Genomic DNA, 9,761 nt, shown 5'->3' with positions numbered 1-9,761 from the left:
CTGCAAGAGCGGTAGCCATTTGTGCCAACTGTTTATCCATGATCTTGTTATGAGCAGTGAGGGCATCGATTTTGGCATCCTTTTCGCTCAGAGATCTCTGCAATTCCAACATCATATTCCTCATCTCTACAAGCATGGGATCAGGTTGTGTGGGTTGAGGTTGTGGTGGTAAGCCAGGTGATCCACTAGGTTGCGAGTTGTAGTTACTCCGCGGTTGGTAGGGTTGTTGTGGTGGTGGAGGGTGTTGAATCTGGTGGGGGTTCTGAACATTAGTACTCCTATATGATAATAGGGGGTTGTTTTTATACCCCTCATTGTATGAGTTGGAATACGGATTGTTCTGCTTGTAGGATTGGAATGCATTGCATTGTTCGATGGAGCTCCGGCATACCTGTGCATAATGGCCTTGCATCCCACAACTATTACAGACATTAGCAGATTGGGCACTCATTGCAGCGACACTAGCATGTTGGGTGGATTGGGGAGATGCGATCTGTATATTGTCGAGCTTGTGATGTAGGGCAGTTAGCTGAGCAGTAAGCTGTTCAATAGAATTCATCTCATGCTTAACACCTCGGTCGGCAAAACCTCTAGGATTCCCATATTGGGCACTATGGATGGCCATCTCCTCAATCACCTCCAAAGCTCTAGGCACCTCCAGTTGCATAAATCTCCCACTGGCAGCTGAATCCAAAAGACACCTAGATTCATTACCCAGACCATTGTAGAACTGCTGAACCAGGAACCAGTCATCTAAACCATGGTGTGGGCACTCTCTTTGCAAGTCCTTGAATCTCTCCCAAACTTCGAACAAACTCTCATCTACTTGTTGAGAGATACCTAATATCTGACCCCTCAGACGAGCTGTCTTCTCAGGTGGGAAATATTTAACATAGAATGCGAGGGCCAAAGAATTCCAATCGGTGATTTTCATAGCTGCGCGGTTGAGACTGTTAATCCATAGCTTGGCCTTCCCACTCAATGAAAATGGAAAGAGTATCTCCATAGTCTGCTCCGGTGTTAAATTCTTCTGCTTAATGGTGGCACAATACTGAATGAAAGACTGAATGTGGAGATTGGGATCTTCACCCTTTTCCCCACCGAATTGGTGTCTCTCGATCATGTTTATCAGTTGGGGTTCAATCTTGAAATTCTCGACCGCAATGGAAGGCATGATTGCCTTGGGAAGCATAGACAGACTTGGTTTAGAATAGTCTGTAAGCCTTGGCACAAGTGGGGGTGGTGGTGCTTGGTCACCCATCTCTGAATCTGTATGGAATAGATTGCTAATCAGATGGTCGGATTCAGAGTCAGAATAGTCTCTCAACTGTTCAACGAATCTACGCCGTCTACGAAAGGTCCGTTCAGGTTCAGGATCGAACGAAGTCAGATCGCTGGTAGGGACAGTCCTGGGCATAAACAAGCAAGAACTAGAAAACAGTCGTGAGATCCGGTCTCAAGGAACGAGAGTCCCTTGAGAAGTGACAAACAATAATCTAGAAAAACAATTAATAACGAAAAATAAAATCGTTTCCCCGGCAACGGCGCCAAAATTTGACAGGCTAAATCGCACTCCTATCAAAGATAAACCTAACGTTCACCAACTAAAAATATAGTAAGGGAAGCAGGGATCGTATCCACAGGGAAACAATGTTCTTTCTACTATTAAAAGACTAATCTAGACTATTGGTAACAAGAATTGGATTGGTTTGTATATTAAACTAAAGCAAATAATCAAATCGGAAGATAACAATATTAAAGGAATCTAGGGCAGCGGTTCACCACAAATGCAGACCGGGATTGGACAACGGACAATAACAATCAATTAACAATCATAACTAGGAAAACATGCATCTCTCGAATCTTATGAATTCCTTAGGATAGAACAACTAGCGGGCTCTCGCTACGTACTAGAAATAATTCCTATCTAATAGCCACAAACCAAAAACATCAGATTTATACCTCTCGGCGCATAATCTAAGGTTAATCAAACTCAAATCAAAATAGTCCGGCCGAACAGAATTGACGAGCAATAATAATAAGCTATAGAAATTAATCAATCAATCAAATATCATGTCCACATATAATCCCAATCATGCATTCATGGATCCCCTAAACCCTAGAAATTAAACTACTCACTCATGATAATAAATAACAAAGCAATTAATATAATAGAAAACATGATTAAAGCAATAAACTAAATTAGAACAAGAAGCAATACCTAATTGAAGAACAATGAATAATGAAAGCTTGAATTTTTATATAAATCGAACTAAGTGTTTGAATTGATGTAGAGAGAAAATAAAACTTAGAGAAATAAACTAAGGGTTTTTTGCTGGAAAAAAATAAGATGTTTACTAAAAATAAAAGGGCTAGTATTTATAGTTTGCCCAAAATACAAGCCAAAAACCGGAAAGAAAAAAAACGCGAAAAAGCATAAGGGGTTGGCGTCGCCCGATCGGGCGGCTCTTCGCCCTCAGCTTCCAGGGCGATTTGCAATCTTCAATGTATCTCGCCCGTATCACCAAGTCTAACTCCCGGGGCTCAACCATAAGCATCTAAGGCTCCCGAAAGTCGACGATGGAGGTCCCGAACTTCTCGGACTCATATAGTGGCCTTGATCAACAATGAAACGGGTCTAAAACGACCCATTTCTCATAATCAAACCTGAAACTCAAGGCACACTCAATAATACACATTAGTACTAGAAACGGCTCCTAAGAGCACGTTTGATACATAAAAGTACTAAGGGACGGGGGTAAAAACTCTATATAAAACGCATATATCAGCTGGATCAGCAATTTTCTCAGGAAATGGCTATAGACACCATCCTCCATTCTCTTCATAGCGGGTATGATCAGTTCAAACTGAACTACAGTATGAATAGTCTGGACAAAACGCTCACTGAGCTTCACGGTATGCTAAAGACCGCTGAAAAGACGCTCAAAAGTGATAAGCAGGATGTGCTTATGGTGCGTGGGGGCAAGTTCAAGAAATCTGGAAAGAAGAGGAATGCTAAGAAAGGTGGCAACAAGGCCAGCCCAACTAAGCAAAATGGCGCCAAATCTGCAAAGAGGAAGGTCAGTCAACCCACTTCTGAATCCGAATGCTTCTACTGCAAGAAGAAGGGGCATTGGAAGAGAGATTGCTTGAAGCTAAAGGAAGATCAGAAGAACGGAACAGTCGTTCCATCTTCAGGTATTTTCGTTATAGACTGTATACTTGCTAATTCAACTTCTTGGGTATTAGATACAGGTTGTGGCTCACACTTATGTTCCAATCCACAGGGACTAAGAAGAAGTAGAAAGTTAAGCAAGGGTGAAGTCGACCTACGAGTGGGAAATGGAGCACGGATTGCTGCATTAGCCGTAGGAACTTACTATTTGTCGTTGCCCTCCGGGCTAGTTTTGGAACTGGAAGAATGTTTCCATGTTCCAAGTCTTACTAAAAACATCATTTCAGTTTCTTGCTTAGATGCTAAGGGATTTTCCTTTTTAATAAAAGACAATAGTTGTTCGTTTTATTTTAAAGAGATGTTTTATGGATCTGCTAGATTAGTCAATGGACTTTATTTATTAGATCACGACAAACAAGTATATAACATAAATACCAAAAAGGCCAAAAAGGATGATTCAGATCTCACCTATCTGTGGCATTGTCGATTAGGCCATATAAACTTGAAACGCTTAGAAAGACTTCAAAAGGAAGGAATTCTAGAACCATTTGACTTAGAGGATTATGGTAAAAGCGAATCATGTTTACTTGGCAAAATGACAAAGCAACCTTTCTCTAAAGTTGGAGAAAGAGCAAATGAACTATTGGGTTTAATCCATACAGATGTATGTGGACCAATGAGTACAAATGCTAGAGGTGGTTTCAGCTACTTTATCACTTTCACTGATGACTTCAGTAGGTATGGTTATGTCTACCTAATGAAGCATAAGTCTGAATCCTTTGACAAATTCAAGGAATTTCAGAGTGAAGTAGAGAATCAATTAGGCAAGAATATTAAGGCACTGCGGTCTGATAGAGGCGGTGAATATCTGAGCTATGAATTTGATGACCATCTGAAAGAATGTGGAATTATATCAGAATTGACTCCTCCTGGAAACACCACAATGGAACGGTGTGTCAGAACGGAGGAACAGAACCTTGCTAGACATGGTCAGGTCAATGATGGGTCAGGCCGAACTTCCATTAGAATTTTGGGGACATGCACTAAATACAGCTGCACTCACTATAAATGGAGCTCCGTCTAAAGCTGTCGAAAAGACTCCATACGAATTATGGTTTGGAAAGCCTCCAAATGTGTCTTTTCTTAAGATTTGGGGATGTGAAGTATACGTCAAACGATTAATTTCAGACAAACTTCATCCAAAATCTGACAAATGTATCCTTGTGGGCTATCCAAAGGAAACAAAGGGGTATTACTTCTACAATACATCTGAGAACAAAGTGTTTGTTGCTCGAGATGGTGTCTTTTTGGAGAAGGATCACATTTCCAAAATGACAAGTGGGAGAAAAGTAGACCTCGAAGAAATTCGAGTCGAACAACAAACTCTAGAGAATGCTCAAGATGACATTCAGGATGAAACTCAGAGATCTTTAGAAGAATCTGGTGAGAATCATGGTCAATCTAGAAATGTTACCCCGCGTAGATCGCAAAGATATAGATCTCAACCGGAAAGGTACTTAGGTATTTTGACGAACGAGAGCTATGACGTTCTATTACTTGAAAGTGATGAACCTGCGACTTACAAGCAAGCTATGACGAGCCCTAGCTCCAAGCAGTGGCAAGAAGCCATGCAATCTGAATTAGACTCCATGTCTGAAAACCAAGTATGGGATTTGGTCGATTTGCCAGATGGCTACCAAGCCATTGGAAGCAAATGGGTTTTCAAACTGAAAAAGGACAAGGATGGGAAACTTGAAGTTTTCAAAGCTAAATTGGTTGCAAAAGGTTACAGGCAAGTCCACGGTGTGGATTACGATGAAACCTTTTCACTAGTTGCAATGCTAAAGTCTATTCGGATAATGTTAGCAATCGCTGCATATTACGATTACGAAATATGGCAGATGGATGTCAAAACTGCTTTCTTAAACGGCGTTTTAACAGAAACTGTGTTTATGACACAGCCTGAAGGTTTTGAGGATCCAAAGAATGCTAAAAAGGTATGCAAGCTAAAGAAGTCAATCTACGGATTGAAGCAGGCATCCAGGAGCTGGAATATACGTTTTGATGAAGCAGTCAGTGACTTTGGTTTCATCAAGAACGCGGACGAATCTTGTGTATACAAGAAGGTCAGTGGGAGCAAAATTGCTTTCCTAGTATTATATGTCGACGACATATTGCTTATCGGAAATGACATTCCTATGTTGAACTCTGTCAAGATTTGGCTTGGGAAATGTTTTTCGATGAAGGATCTAGGAGAAGCACAGTACATATTGGGCATCAAGATTTACAGAGATAGATCTAAAAAGATGATTGGACTTAGTCAAAGCACTTATATCAATAAGGTGCTTGATAGGTTCAAGATGGCGGACTCCAAGCGAGGCTACCTACCCATGTCTCATGGAATGACTCTAAGCAAGACTCAGTGCCCAAAAACACTTGATGAGCGTAGACGAATGAATGGGATTCCATATGCATCATTGATTGGTTCAATAATGTATGCTATGATATGTACACGCCCGGATGTTGCGTACGCACTCAGTGCTACGAGCAGATACCAATCAGACCCAGGAGAGGCGCATTGGACTGCTGCCAAGAATATTCTGAAGTACCTGAAAAGGCACAAAGATGACTTCCTGGTCTATGGTGGAGATGATGAATTAATTGTTAAAGGCTATACGGACGCAAGTTTCCAAACCGACAAAGATGATTTTAGATCACAGTCTGGGTTTGTCTTCTGCCTCAACGGAGGAGCAGTAAGCTGGAAAAGTGCTAAGCAAAGCACCATTGCGGATTCTACAACTGAAGCGGAGTACATTGCTGCACATGAAGCAGCAAAGGAAGCTATATGGCTAAGGAAGTTCATAGGTGAACTTGGTGTAGTCCCCTCCATTAAAGGACCAATAGCCCTGTATTGTGACAATAACGGAGCTATTGCACAGGCAAAAGAGCCTAGACACCACCAGAGAGTCAAGCATGTACTTCGTAGATTTCACCTTCTACGAGAGTTCGTTGAAAGAAAAGAAGTCGAGATAAGCAAAATTGGAACTGATGACAACATATCAGATCCATTAACTAAACCTCTGCCGCAGGCGAAGCACAACTCGCACACTGCAGCTATGGGAATCAAGCATATTGGAGAATGGCTTTGATGTCTCTGTTTAATGTTTTAAAGTTTTAGAGTTTAAATCTTTGTAAAACATTATTGGTCAATCATTCACAATAAATGAAAAGAATTCATTTTTCCATTTAATTTGTGGTTTATTAAATGATGAGTCCCTTCAATTTGACGATATATTCAAGATAGACTGTCAGGACCAGTCCTGTGACTAAGAAATGTCTATCAAGTGAACTTGAATGTCAAAGGTTGAAAATGGTCCCTAATCGAAGTTTTCTATAAAATTGGACGCATAGAAAACGTTAAACGATTAGAATGCAAGATGACTAGTAGTTCTGTTTCTTGAACTATGTGGACATGGCAATGTCATAATCATTTGCATAGATACTTACTTTGGGAAGACTAGTATCGGACAAGACCTATGAAACTTTACTGTAAGAGATGAAAATCTGTCATGAGTAAATTTCATTAAATTATTAGACACTAAATCCTCAATACCTGAGTGATTTGAGATTACTTGTTTGAGAACTGGTTGCTTTGACGTTGACCAACCGTCGCACCGTAAAAGGAGGCTATAAAGGCAACGCTCAGGTAATCACCTATCAAACGAAGTCTAATCTCAAGATCGCAAGATTGGGATTGTCCTCCCATAAATCGGGATGAGATGCTTAAAAGTTGTACAAGGCCACTCGGAGAGCTAGAAACTGTGAAATGCATGGCCGTGCTCGGATGAATCATAGGCTATGATTATCTGTTTATTTGATCAGTTGAACTCTGAAACCGAGGAACACCTCTGGACATAATAAGGATGACAACTCTTACCTTATGTTCAAGAGCAAGCATCGAGCGACAAAGGAATTAGGAAATGCACACTTGTCCCTAAGGACAAGTGGGAGACTGAAGGAAATAATGCCCTTGGTCCAAGTATGCATTCTATGTTAAGTCTAATAAATGCGGTTCAGTATTAATTAACAAGTTAATAATTCAGTGAGATCAAGTGAGCTGAATGCCTAGCTAGAGGCCGCTTCAGTTCAAGTGGAATTAATGATATTAATCCACAGCTTACTCTTGACTGAACCCGTAGGGTCACACAAATAGTACGTAAACGGATCAAATATTTAATGGCATTAAATACTCTATCTATGAATATTCGGAACCGACGGATCTTGGTTTCAGTGGGAGCTAAGATCGTCACAGGCAAGAAATGAATACTCCGGAAACGATGATATTGCCGGAAACGGAAATATGGATCGTATCGGAAATATAAATATTATCCAAGTCGTAGATGTTGCCGGAAACGGAAACATGGTACGTATCGGAAAATATTATCGGAAATGGAAATATTGCCAGAATCGGAAATATTGTCGGAAACGGAAATATTGTCAGAATCGGAAATATTACCGGAATCGGAAAATAATTCCGGAAACGGAAATATTAAATATTTGTTCAAAACGGAAATTAATTCCGGAATCGGAAATATTAAATATTGTTCGTATCGGAAATGAATTCCGGAATCGGAAAATTTAATCGGAAGCGCATCGTACGAATAAGCATCGGACGAGGCGTGCCGGACGAGGCCCAGCACGAAGCCAGGCCATCGCCCAGCAAGCCAAGCGCGCCACACAAACAGCCACGCCAGGCCCAGCGCAAGGCCAGGCCCAGCAGGCTGCGCAGCGCGCACAGCACGCGCAGCGCGCAGCGCGAGCGGGCGCTGCGTGGGCTGCTGCTCGCGCACACGCATGGGGCCCATCGTGGCTGCCGTGCGTGTGTGTGCAAGTGTTTGTGTTCGTGCACGTTTCCTAAAACATGCAGAGTTCGGTTAATGATTAAATTCCTAATTCTATTTGATAAATTAATTAAATTAGAGTTCTTGTAGGATTCTAGGTTTAATTAATTTGTATCTGAATAGGATTTCGATTCCCTTTCCATACCCCTATAAATATGAGGCTAGGGCTCACAATTTATAAGGAGTTTCAAAGTATTCAAAAGCGAGTTTTTTTTTGAGAGAAAATTAAAACACACATCTTGCTCATAAAAGTGCCGAAATTTTCTAGTACCTTAAGGGCGATTCTAGTTGGTCAATCTTAAGGCGGATCCGGACGTGCTGTGGACTATCTACGGAGGGACGACACTTGGAGTCCTAAAGACTTGTTCTTGTTCGGTTCGGGCGCAGCTAGGGAGGGCACGCAACAAAGAGTATGCATCTAAATTATGCTATATGATTATGTGTAAATAATATGTTGTCCTGGGTTAATGGTTGTTTCCGCATGATCTATGTAATGTCATATGTATCATAACCTAACACCCTCGATCCTGAACCTTTTCCTGGCAAACTACCAGAAAATTTTATTTCATCTGACTTACCAAAGTTTAAAGCCACGGACAATCCCCGTGATCATCTATTGAGCTTTGTGAATACCATGAACTTGAAAGGCGTGGACAAGTCCATGTATTTACCTGCCTTTCCTTTGTCCTTGGAACCTGTGCCGCTCAAACGGTACTATCACCAGGACCCTAAGCTCTTCCCCTCTTGGGAAGACTTTGTCAATGTCTTCATCAAGCAATACTCGTCGAACATGGATTTTCAAGTCACCATGCGCGAGCTGGAAGTTCTCTTCCAAAAGAAAAATGAGGGTTTGACAACCTACTTTTCTAGATGGAGGGATCAGGCGGCCCAACTAATCAATAGGCCTCCCGAAACAGAATTGGTCCAAAAATTCATTGACAACCTGGACCCGGCTTACAGACAACACCTTAGGTACCTGGGACTTGACACTTTCAAAAGAGTTTATGATGTGGGAATAAAGATCGAGGATGATCTCGCAAAAACAATACAACCTAAACCCGCATACAAAAGCAACACGCCGAAACCAGAATTTCCAAATTCGAAGCCTAACTATGACTTTTCGAAGGTTTTAGTTTTTCGAACGCAAAAGTTTGTAAATTTAAGATGTTAAATTAAATATTTGCGATTCTTGTTGATAAATCTTGAATTTTTGATTGACCTACTGTATATGTTTAACAAGTTTGAATGCCTAGCCTTGTTAATTATGCAATCTAATTTGTAATTATGATTAATTTGTTGAAAATTGGAATAATTTAGAATTAATTTGATTTTCATAATTAATTAATAATTTAATTAGATACCTATGATTAAAAACCACCATAAAAATTGTAAATTTGTGTTAAGTTTTAAATTTTTATGACCTAGACTTGAATCCATGTTAATCGGAAATCAATTAATTAATAAATTTTCGATTTTTCGCCCTAAAATTATGAAATTAAAATGATTTATTAATTTGTCATTAATTTTGAAAATAAAATTTTTAATTTTTTTGCAATTCGCTCATAAAACTTGCACGCACAAAGCAATGGACGCTACGTGTTACCCTTAAGGGGTGTTGTATAGTGCAGGCATGCAACGACGAGCAAGGGAGCTCGTCGCCCATGCGGTACGAATGCAGCGAGCAA

General features: G+C 40.5%; 1 non-coding gene across 1 annotated transcript; it reads left to right on the top strand.

Annotated features, from left to right (window-relative positions):
- The first annotated feature begins 755 nt into the window (after positions 1–755).
- On the top strand, positions 756–862 carry LOC130464509 (small nucleolar RNA R71). The gene has a single exon (XR_008924913.1). It is a non-coding gene; the product is annotated as a small nucleolar RNA R71 (small nucleolar RNA).
- Positions 863–9,761: the final 8,899 nt, after the last annotated feature.

Source organism: Spinacia oleracea, chromosome 6 (genome assembly GCF_020520425.1).
Source record: "Spinacia oleracea cultivar Varoflay chromosome 6, BTI_SOV_V1, whole genome shotgun sequence".
Classification (NCBI taxonomy): Eukaryota; Viridiplantae; Streptophyta; class Magnoliopsida; order Caryophyllales; family Amaranthaceae; genus Spinacia; species Spinacia oleracea.
This window is presented reverse-complemented; position numbering and strand designations above follow the sequence as displayed.